Here is an 11,713-nt window from a genome sequence, read left to right on the forward strand (position 1 = left end):
GGTTGAATGCCTTCTCCAGATCCATGAAACACATGTGGACTGGTTGGGCAAACTCCCATGAACCCTCCGCCACCCTGAAGAGGGTATAGAGCTGGTCAAGTGTTCAATGGCCAGGACGAAAACCGCATTGTTCCTCCTGAATCCAAGGTTCGACTATCGGTCGAATTCTCCTCTCCAGTACCCTGGCATAGACTTTCCCAGGGAAGCTGAGGAGTGTGATCCCCCTATAGTTGGAACACACCCTCTGGTCCCCCTTCTTAAAAAGTGAAACCACCACCCCGGTCTGCCAGTCTAGAGGCACTGTCCCCGACCGCCATGCGATGTTGCAGAGGCGTGTCAACCAAGACAGCCCAACAACATCCAGAGACTTAAGGGACTCAGGGCGGATCTCATCCACCCCCGGTGCCTTGCCACCGAGAAGCTTCTTGACTACCTCAGTGACTTCAGCTTGGGTGATGGACGAGTCCACCTCTGAGCCCTCAGCCTCTGCTTCCTCATCGGAAGACATGGCGCCGGGATTGAGGAGATCCTCAAAGTATTCCTTCCACCGTCCGACAATATCCCCAGTTGAGGTCAACAGCTGCCCACCTCCACTGTAAACAGTTTTGGCAGGGCACTGCTTCCCCCTCCTGAGGCGCCAGACGGTTTGCCAGAATCTCTTCGAGGCCAACCGATAGTCCTTCTCCATGGCCTCACTGAACTCTTCCCAGACCCGCATTTTTGCCTCCGCAACCGCCTGGGCTGCAGCCCGCTTGGCCTGCCGGTACCCGTCAGCTGTCTCAGGAGTCAGCTATTGTTTAGTTTTTAATCTGTTCTTTTATTGCTTTTATTTGTTTTGAACCTGGACCTTGAGTCTGTAATAAAGTGTCATCATCATCATCAATTATAAAGCATCAGAAAAATGTTACTTCTCTTAAGGAAACCGTCACTGTTTTTGATTTTTCATTGATTAATACTGACAAGCATCACATTTAGACACTGGCAGGGGTGGTGCCACCCTTGAGCACCCATTTGGCTCTGCCCATGGCATGAACATTTGTTGGAACATGCAAAGAACCCGGCAGTGCCATGAGCTAAATGCTAACCTCAGCATGCTATCTTGTGCACAGTGATTATGCTAACATGCTAATGTTTAGCTGGTATAATGCTAGTGCTGTTAAGGAGTTATAATGTTGACGATGTTCACTATTTTGGATTAGCATATTAGCATTCTACAATTAGCTAATTAGCACTAAACAGAAAGTACAACTGATAAGATGGGAATAAAAGTAAATAAAATTGCTGTCTGTAATTTTCTAAACTTGTCCGTTTTCTTTGATGTTGGCCATATTTTTAACAACAGGGTGATAACATGATCAATGTATTTGCCACAGCCAGGTAAAAAAAATCGCCCAGCTGCTGTTGTTAATGTTTATGAGATTATGAATGGATTCATGTGCCTGTGAAGCTGTTTGTAGATGAGCCTTGGCACTCCACTGTTCATGGCTAATGCATTCACAAGTGATTCTGTAAATAGGCCATGGCACATGAGCCAGGACATGAATAATGCACAGAGGTAAATTCAGAAAGGACTTCCAGCTTCAAGGAGGCTTCACTGAAACTGTGAAAGTCGGAGGTGGAACCTTCACTGATTTTTACAGACAGTAAAATGTTTTGGTTTAGCTTGTTCACCAAAGGTCTTCAGTCTTAAAACCAGTTTACACAAAGCGTTCCTGCTTTGTGTCAACAACAAATGATTCTTGGCTTTATTTTTCTCTAGATCTTTTTTACCTGATGCATGAGGCTTCACAGAGTGATAGTCACTGGTCAATGAATGTCCAGAGCTTAACCATTCAAAACACTCTCTGTTGCATGTGAGGGGATCAAATCTGAGATGACATATTTCCAGCTGCAGGGCATCTAGAACAAAATAGATGTAATTAAATGCTTTGTACCTGCCTTCAGTCCCTGGCTCCACATTGCATGCCTCGGCTCCTGTCAGCTCACTGCTGTTGGCCTGCTTCATCTCAAGCTTCATGCTGCCTGACTGCCTTTCCTCCTGTTAGCCAACGGAGCTTGCCTGTCCTGTCCAGAACCTGCCCTGCCTCAGTCCCATCCAGTTGCCACTCTGCCTTTGGTCCCTCTCTCTCCCACCCAGTAACCCATTCTCGTTTGTCAAATAAATGTCTGTTGTATTCAACTCCTGTGTGTCTGCAACTTGGGTCTATGTGCTTGACTCCAGTCTGTCATGAGCCCAGTGGATTACACCTTCTTGTCAGAAAAGCCATTTGTAGGAGGGAAAGGCAGTGAGTGACAAGGTCAAATTTGTTGTTTGGACTCTGTAGCCATAGCAGCATGGGCTGGATATGGGACAAATGTTGTTTTGAAGGAAAACATTTGGAAAAAAATTATGATTTTCTAGGGATGTGGTGTGTTTCTATATAGGTAAGCTAAGTTAACAATAGCCCTGCAGTTAATATTAGTTGTAAAACTGATTTATTGAGACAAGATATCGCTCTCCTGCATCATCGCCTCCAGTTTTGCCTTCATGTTTGTAATAATCAATTTATTCTGTGGATGGGAAAAGCCCAGAGCATCCACCATCCAGTGAAAAGTTATAGGAAGCTGGTAGCTGCCATTAATATTTAAATTTGGCACATCAGTAAGCCATATCTCCTTACAGCATCTAAAAAGCTGTCAAGTTACATCACTGCAGTTGATGACAGTGTTGTCAACACGTCTGTCCTGCAGGGTCAAATTGAAAATTATGACATTAAAATGTTGGTGGTGGTGCAGAGGTGGCTTGTATATAATCCTTAGTTGTGACCTTTGACCAGAAAGGCCCTGAAAACACATTTTCTCACTCAGCTTCATATAATGAGTTATGGTCTCCTGCTAGTTTGGAGTTATTTCTGTGTATTTTTTGTCAATGTTTAGCTCATTGCATTGCCATACCCACATATGTATGTAGTCCTTAGTTTAGTTTTTGTTTAGATTAGCTAGGTTTTATTAACCATACTAGCAACATGGAAGTGTTGGCCACTCAGTCCATCATGTTTCTCAACTTTAGAATAGCTCAACAACTATTTGATGCGGTGCTGTTGAATTTTGTACAGTTTTTCATGGTCCCCAGAGGGTTTGTCCTATTCATGTTGGTGATCCCCTAACATGAGGTTGATATTTGTGGGTTGTGAGTGAATTGTCTCAACTACTACAGGATGGCTTGTCATTAAAATTGGTTCAGATATTCATCACACTTTCAGGATGAATTTTAGGCCCCGTTCACACTGCAGGCTGAAGTGGCTCAAATCCGATCTTTTTGCCCAAATGTGACCCATATCCGATTTCCTTATGACAGTGTGAACAGCACAAATCCGATTTTTTCAAATCTGGCCCAGGCCACTTTCATATGTGGTCCTAAATCGGATACATATCCGATGTTTTGCAATGCGACTTCAGAACGGCCATGTCGCATTTTATGCAATTTTTATGTCATTGAAATGCAACAGACATCACAATTCTGCACTGGAGGAGGCAAGGCCATAAGCAATATTTGCGCTCTCCTTCTTCTTGAAATTCTTCTTCTTTCTTTCTTTATTTCGATTGCACATTAACTGGTACATCGCTACGCACATGCTATCACGAGCCGCATCCATTTTTATTTTCACAAACACAGTACGCTGCGTCTGACGTCATGTCCTCTTCTGCGCATGCGGGTCACCTCAGGGCCATATACCGTTCACACATGAAACAGATGGCAGTCGCATTTAAATGACAGTGTGAACAACAGCGCAAAAAAAAATCGTATTTCGGCAAAAAGTCCGATCTGAGCATTAAGACCTGCAGTGTGAACGTAGTCATAGTGACTTTGGTGATCCCCTGAATTTTCATTAAACTATACTGATGACATTCTTATCAACCCAAGATTGTGTTTAGTGCTTTTTTTGCAGTTGTTAGCATGCTAACACAGTAAACTAAAAATATGAATATGGTCAACATTATACCTGCTAAACACCAACATGTTAGCATGTTGGATTTAGCCCAAATTATCACTAAATAGAACTTCACAGAAACACTAGCATGAGACTCTTGTTAAGTGATAAACTCATAATAAATATCTAAGGATGATTTTTAAGTGTATACATCAGTCATATTACTTATAATTTTTAAAGTTTGAAACCAAGATTTCAGGGTCTTTAAAACATATCAAATGCACTTATTGTGTGTCATAAAGAGAATAAAGGAAGAATATTTTCCCAGGTAAGAGAAATCAGATGGTGGAATCTGTGAGCAGATTGTGAGCAGATGGTGGATTACTGTGTCAGGAATTAGCATAGCTAAATATTACAAATGAAAAACAACACACACACACACACACACACACACACACACACACACACACACAGAGAGAGACTGAAAACTGTTTATTTAACACTGTAAAGATGCTACATATTGATGAACTGGCCTGTAAGTCTTCAGTTATGATAATTGTGACAGCAGTCCTTACTAGTGTGTAATAACATTACTCAGTGGTTCCCACAGTGATCACTCTAGAGCCAAGTGTTATGTCTATTCTTGAATGGAAAACTGCACCCACACACACTCTGAAGCTGAATGCCTTTCCTGGGCGCTCAAGAGTCACAACTAAGGTCTCATTTGCATTTGATGATCTCATTCAACAGCCCATTAGGGAGTCTCGCGGTGTGGATGGGAGGTTCTGTGTAGCAATTTGCAGTTTGATAGCCACATGATGCATTCGTCGACTGCTCTGCCAGGTGCCCTTGAGAAGCATGATGCATTTCTCCTGCTAATGGAGTCTCTCCAGTTTGTTTCAGGACCACAGTTTATTCTGAGGTGTATTATTAGGCTGCCATTTTGACACTGTAGCAAATTTGGATTTTGATAATGATGCCATCTAAATCACATAAAAATATATTACTCTTTTTTTGTATCAATGATCCAACCTGTTGTTTGAGGGAGGTGTATGTATGACATCACTTGTTCCAACTGTGTGGAACACTACGCTGATGAAACTGTAAAGACCCTGGACAAGAGACTGAAGACACAACATCAGCTGTGATCACCAGACCAAATCTGCTCACAACAGGAGCCAGAAAACTGTCTTGCAGAGTTTATAAATCTACTTTATTTTTGTATATGTTATCTATGCAGAAGCAGAATCATGCTAACACATGCAGTCTTTCAAATGCTATGCAATAGCATAGCTTCAAACATAAAGAGAACTTACCAGTGTGTGCTGCCATGTTAGATGCCCTCCACTGACTGAGAAGATCTCATCTCATAACAAAATGTCACCTATTTTTTCTGGGTCACAGCTCTCCGCTGGTTTCAGGAGCTGCTGATTCATCTGAAACTAAGTTCACTGAGATGTCAAAAGTACACATAGCAGGCTGACATTTCTGTTGCTCAGGATCAGAAAGAACAAGCTACCAAATTTCATGGGCATCCATCAATCCAACTTGTTGAAATTGTTAAACATCATGTCTATTTTAATGTATGTGTATATAGCAATACAATAAATTTCATGAACAAACATTCTTTACAACACAGTAGTAAGCAGTTTTTGATGGGCCTAAGCACAAATGCATCAACCCAGAGTCCACTGTAACTAAGCAGTATTTTAGCTTCAAAGTGACTGTGTGATAGGAGCCCTGCTGGGAAGCAGTGCAGTGAGCTAGCTGACAAAAGAGCAAGTCAAGCATAATAAGAGAGCAGGTGTTTTGGGGTTACTGGGAAATAAATTTGAGTTTGCTAAGTAGACCAAGTGTGGAAACACAGCCTGCACATATTAGTTAGGTGGTCCTCTAAATGTTATCTGAAATGTCACAGTAATTCCTGAGCACAGTATTTCAGTAGGGGTGTCTACTGAGTTTCACTATCGCTCGGTGCATGGTAATTCACAGGAGCTATCATGTTTTAAGTGTATAAATAGTTCTGCTTTGTTTGCACAGTGACCTGACTGTACAAAGAGGGGAAATGCACACCAGATAGTTACTGCAAATACATTCAATTTGACAACTAAAATTTAACCATACCACTGCATTATTGACAGATAAAAAGGGGAGAACTCCTCCACTCCTCCACTGTGGAGGAGTTCAAGTATCTTGGGGTCTTGTTCACGAGTGAGGGAAGGATGGAACGGGAGATTGACAGGCGGATCGGTGCAGCTTCTGCAGTAATGCGGTCGATGTGCCGATCCGTCGTGGTGAAGAAGGAGCTGAGCTGTAAGGCGAAGCTCTCGATTTACTGGTCAATCTACGTTCCGACTCTCACCTATGGTCATGAACTTTGGGTCATGACCGAAAGGGCAAGATCCCGGATACAGGCGGCCGAAATGAGCTTTCTCCGCAGGGCGGCCGGGCGCACCCTTAGAGATAGGGTGAGGAGCTCGGTCACCCGGGAGGAGCTCAGAGTAGAACCGCTGCTCCTCCACATCGAGAGGAGCCAGCTGAGGTGGCTCGGGCATCTGTTTCGGATGCCTCCTGGGCGCCTTCCTGGGGAGGTGCTCCGGGCAGGTCCCACCGGGAGGAGGCCCCGGGGAAGACCTAGGACACGCTGGAGGGACTATGTCTCTCGGTTGGCCTGGGAAAGCCTTGGCATTCCCCCGGAGGAGCTGGAGGAAGTGTCTGGAGAGAGGGAGGTCTGGGCATCTTTGCTTAGACTGCTGCCCCCGCGACCCGGTCCCGGATAAGCGGAGGAAAATGGATGGATGGAAAAAGGGGAGATGTGCCTGCTAGCTTCTTCACCTAATTTTGTATCAACTAAAGAACAACATTTTGACCTCAGATGGGTTGCCTGAGTGAGGGTGTCTGATGTTTGAAAGACCTGAAACACCCAATGACCTCAGGTAACATCACTGATGATGTGCCCTGGCTATGCATCAGAAGATGTGCCATTTCAGTAGCCAATCTGGAGAAACCAGTGACCACCAGGAACAGGCTGGTTGACAACCAAGAATAGTTTGGTGACAGCTGGAGAGACAGCTGGCAGCTTGGGAAGATGGCAATTGGGGCGGCATGGGTTGGCACCCCTAACCGCACCTTCTGTGAGGAAGGACCCGACGTGAGCTACGGAATGAATAATGGAAGTATACCCCCAGGGGAGCCCGAGAAGGGGGACTGAGCATCCCAGCTGGACAGATATGACTAATGACTTAGCAATGAACAAACGCTGACGAGCAGAGAGTGTTTGTGCAGAAAGATCTGCAAAAATGAGAAGGGCTTAAAGATCCATCAAGCACAGATGAAATGTATAGAGCAGCTGCTAGCACCACAATGCACAGGTCTAGGACCTGGTGAGACAGAGGAGGAGCTGGGCACGGAAGTACCCAACAGAGCCCATGCCTCAAAGTGGCACAAATAGTCCCTATGACTAGGGAGTCCAAGAAGAGAAGGATCAAGTGTTCTTAAGCATCTAAAACAACAGAGTGGCAGAAGTTTGACAAAGATGTAGTTAGGGTGCTGGAAGAAACAGCCAAAGGGGATGTGAAGAGGAGGCTTCAGATGATGACAACCATCATAGTGAGCATGGCTGCAGAGAGGTTTGGTGTGGAGGATGTAAAGGTAGTTAAGCAGCCTTACACCAGGAACCAGAGGGCAGCCAAAATTCACAATATTAGGAAAGAACTGAAAGCCTTTGAAGAAGCAGTCCAAGGAAGCCAGTGAAGGGAAGTCGGTACTGCTTGCAGAGCTCTGCAGCATATTGACGAAGAGGCTCCTAATAGGGGTTATACGGAACGTCACGTGACCAAACCGGAAAACAGGTCAGCCACTTTCGCTTTCCCGCAGAATACGGGTGACACAACAGTAGTAACGCGAAACACATTCTCGAGCTCGTTTTATTTGATTAGTTCATAGATAAAAAAAAATAAAATAAAAAAAATGTCTTTTTCAAGACACAAATACCAGAAGCGGGATCATCCAAACAGTGATTTCTGCTGCGTACCTGTCATGCGCGATGTCAGGGAAGTTCAATTCAGCCATAAGCTTTCACCATTTCCCTAAGGAAGAAGCCTTAAGAAAAATATGGATCCGTAATGTACGACGTGATAATCTTGTGATTAAGAGGACGACAACAGTATGTAGTAGACACTTCGTCTCCACAGATGTAATTCAAGGTGGACAACGGTGTTTGAAAGAAGGAGCCGATCCAGTGTTGTTAGCCTGGACTGACTACTCTCTGCCTGCAAGTAGACCAAGCGTGTGGGAGAGAACGCATCGGCCGGAGGAAATTGAGGAGGAACAGATGGACGTCGGATTTCTGCTTCAGTGTCATGACCATGCTAGACCAGAACCATCAGCCTTGGACATGGCATGTGAAAAATTAGAAGCCCAGCAGTTTGCGAATTTAGCATTTCCATCACACAAGCTTAGTTACTATTAGCTTTCCGGTAGTGTATTACATTATTTTGGTGTACCAGACAGATGCTCGGTGCAAATATCGATAACATTAGCTAGTTAGCTTACGAACTAGCTTAGCTACATCTCCGTTTGTAAGATAACCGATACATAACTCTACCTTCGTAGTCGTGGATGTATGAAGAAGCATATAGCTTAAACCCCTTATCCAGCTTGCTGCCCGGTGTTTTAGACGTCGAACTGCATATTCGGTGGACATCCGTGATGTTCATCTTTGGTAGTTCTTGGAGACATCTTGAGTAGAACAGTGCCATATTTCATACTAGTCGCAAACCGGAAACGGATGATTCTGTTTTGCAGTACAGTATACGGAAGTAAGTTGCGCATAACCCCTATCCTGCGCAGAGCTGAGGTGCACAGGAGATGGAGTAGGGAGAGAACTAGGAAACGAACTGCCTTCAATTAACAATCCTTTTGGGTTTATCAGGGAGCTCCTCGGACAGAGATACAGTGGACACCTGGTGTGCTCAAAGGAGGAAGTCGACCAATATCTCCATAACACCTTAAGCGACCTCTCCCAATACTATGAATTAGGGCAGTGTAAAGCAATAATAAGGCCAGCAGAGCCAGTTGTGTGGTTTGATCTGAGGGAGCCGCTTCTGAAGGAAGTTCAGGAGGTGGTGTGGAAAGCTAGGTCCAGATCTGCACCAGGTCCAAGTGAGACATCCTATAAGGTGTAAAAACCGGAATGCTGTTTCTCTCCAGCACAATATAATTACTTATAACAGGAAGGAAGTTTCAGTAGTTCGTTTAAAAGATAGCTGTTACTCATCTCTCTATAGTTAGTAACACTACATGATATTTCAGCATTGCCAATGACAGACAGCTGGGCATGCTAACTAGCATTAGCAATCACATCAGCTGTAAATAATCTCACCAGCAGATATTTGTAACAAGTTTGTAGTACTAGCCAATTTAAATTAGTAATAACTACAAAATTATATTTTTCAAAATAGAAAACTGTTGGCTCTGTCTCCTCATAGATCCAAATTTGTCATGCATCATTATGACATCATGCCCAAACTTTTATTTATTTATTTGTTTGTTTCGAGCAATAGTAACATATTACAAGGCAATAAGAAGCATTCGACCGAGACACAGTATAGTCACATTACATTAACAACACAGATCAGTGAATTGCTCGAAACAGAGTGGGAAGAAGTCAAACTTAAAAAAATATATAAGGGAAACATATAAGGCAAAACCATATGACAGGAAGAGTCTACAGCTGAACTAGCAGCTCTGTTAGGCTATGCTTAGGCACAGCAGTGCTTTGAGCTAAATGCCAGTAACATTCTCACAGTAACAATGCTAACATGCGCTTATTAAACAGGTGTACTGCTTACCATTGGGTCACAATTTTAGTTTGGTGTGTTAACACTTGCCATTTAGCACTAAACACAAAGTACAACAATGACCTTTTAACAGTTCATTACAAATTCCCAAATGAACAGATTCAATTAGCATTACATTATTAGCTTTTAGTAAGAGTCACTGTGAACCCTAACTGAAATATATACAGTACATAGCTAGTTTTTCTGACAAATACTTTATACAGTTTCCATTTTTCTGTTTGGGCTTGTAAATGGCATGTCTTTGCTAAGAAGGACAAATTAAAATGTGAATTTCTGTGAGCAAACCTTCTATTAGAAACTCTATTTAAGGTGCCCTTGACCAGCCTCTGAGCTAGCCCAGTGAAGCCGCTCACTAGCCACAAGTCACAGTGCACCTAGTTAGGATGGTGCTGTGGATGGTGGCCTCAGTTGAGTGTTTTCTGGTGTGTTTTTAGTTTTTCCTAATTTTCAGAATCAGAATCTGCTTTACTGGCCAGGTGTGTTGGACACACGAGGAATTTGACTCTGGTACATTGGCTCTCAATGTGTATGTACATATCCCCATACAAGGCAAGTAAACAGTAAACCAGCATAAGGCTGTGTAATATAACAAAATAAGCAGTATTAACAAACAACAAACAGTGCAAACAACGCACAATAAGCAGTATAAACAGACAGTAAACAATGCAGACAGACAAAGGAATGCTCACTGTGATATGGGATAAGTAGGAATAAAAATAGAGTACTTAAAACTAGTGACCTGTATGGATTTGTATAATCGGTATGAGGTATATTTACAGGTATTGCACTGAGGGTTATTGTCCAGTCATACTGTTGTTGGTTAAGTGTTCATCAGAGTGACAGCCTGGGGGAAGAAACTGTACCTGTGCCTGGTTGTCTTGGTGCACAGTGACCTGTAACACCATCCAGAGGGGAGGAGTTTGAACAGATTGTGTCCGGGGTGTGAGGGGTCTGCAGTGATCCTCTCTGCCCTCCTTCTGACCCGTGAGGTGTTCTTGGTGTTATGCAACCCATCTTGGATTACATTCACCAGCTGTGTCCTCCTAAACATCAGACAGCTTACTCCGAGTACCTTTTCTCCCATTTTTACAAACACAAAAGGTTTTGTGGACATTTTGGTTGAAGGGGCAGCAGCTGTCTATTGGACCTGGAGAAGATGCCTACAGGGGAAAGCATGCGGGTGTGCTAGTTAAATGATGGCAGTGAGAGACCCACACATCACTTCCATCTATCCATCCATTGAATCTCTGTTCATTAGCCAACAAAATGGATTTTGACTAACTCTGACTTCTCATCTTCTGCTACTCTATGCTTCACAGAGACTTGGCTCAGCGAGTCCATCTCGGACAGCAAATATAGCTGCTGGGGTTCCAGATGCATAGAATGGAAAGATCAAGACTCGTTGTCTTAGGGGATTTTAACAGAGCAGACATCATCCATGAACTAGCCAAATACAGACAACACTTCAGTTGTCCCACCAGGGACAAAAACACATTGGACCACTGCTACACGGTAATAAAGGACGCCTATTGCTCTGTCCCCTGTTCAGCCCTTGAATTCTCTTTAGAATCTCTGTACCTGTGTCAAACTCCTTCTGTGTCTAATCATGTTTGGCCAATAAAGATTCTGATTCTGATACGTACAATGTATATTGCAGCTCTAATCTATTACTCTCCAGTGAGCCATTGCAGGGCTAGAAAATCATCCTTGAACACTTAAAGTTTTTTTGTTCTACTGTCTATTCCTGCGCTAACAGACTGCATGACTAAGGGAAATATTCACCTATGAATTTCTCACATGGAAGACACATATGGGAAGGATTTTTTTTGTGGAAAAGTGTTAGATGACAGGTCTGACCTTATAGCTCATGCCAGATATTGCTTAGAGAGATTTGATGCTGAGCAGTGCGCCAAGTGCTAGTAACGCTGGTGCTGCCTCATG

Source organism: Monopterus albus, unplaced genomic scaffold (genome assembly GCF_001952655.1).
Source record: "Monopterus albus unplaced genomic scaffold, M_albus_1.0 scaffold51.1, whole genome shotgun sequence".
Classification (NCBI taxonomy): domain Eukaryota; kingdom Metazoa; phylum Chordata; class Actinopteri; order Synbranchiformes; family Synbranchidae; genus Monopterus; species Monopterus albus.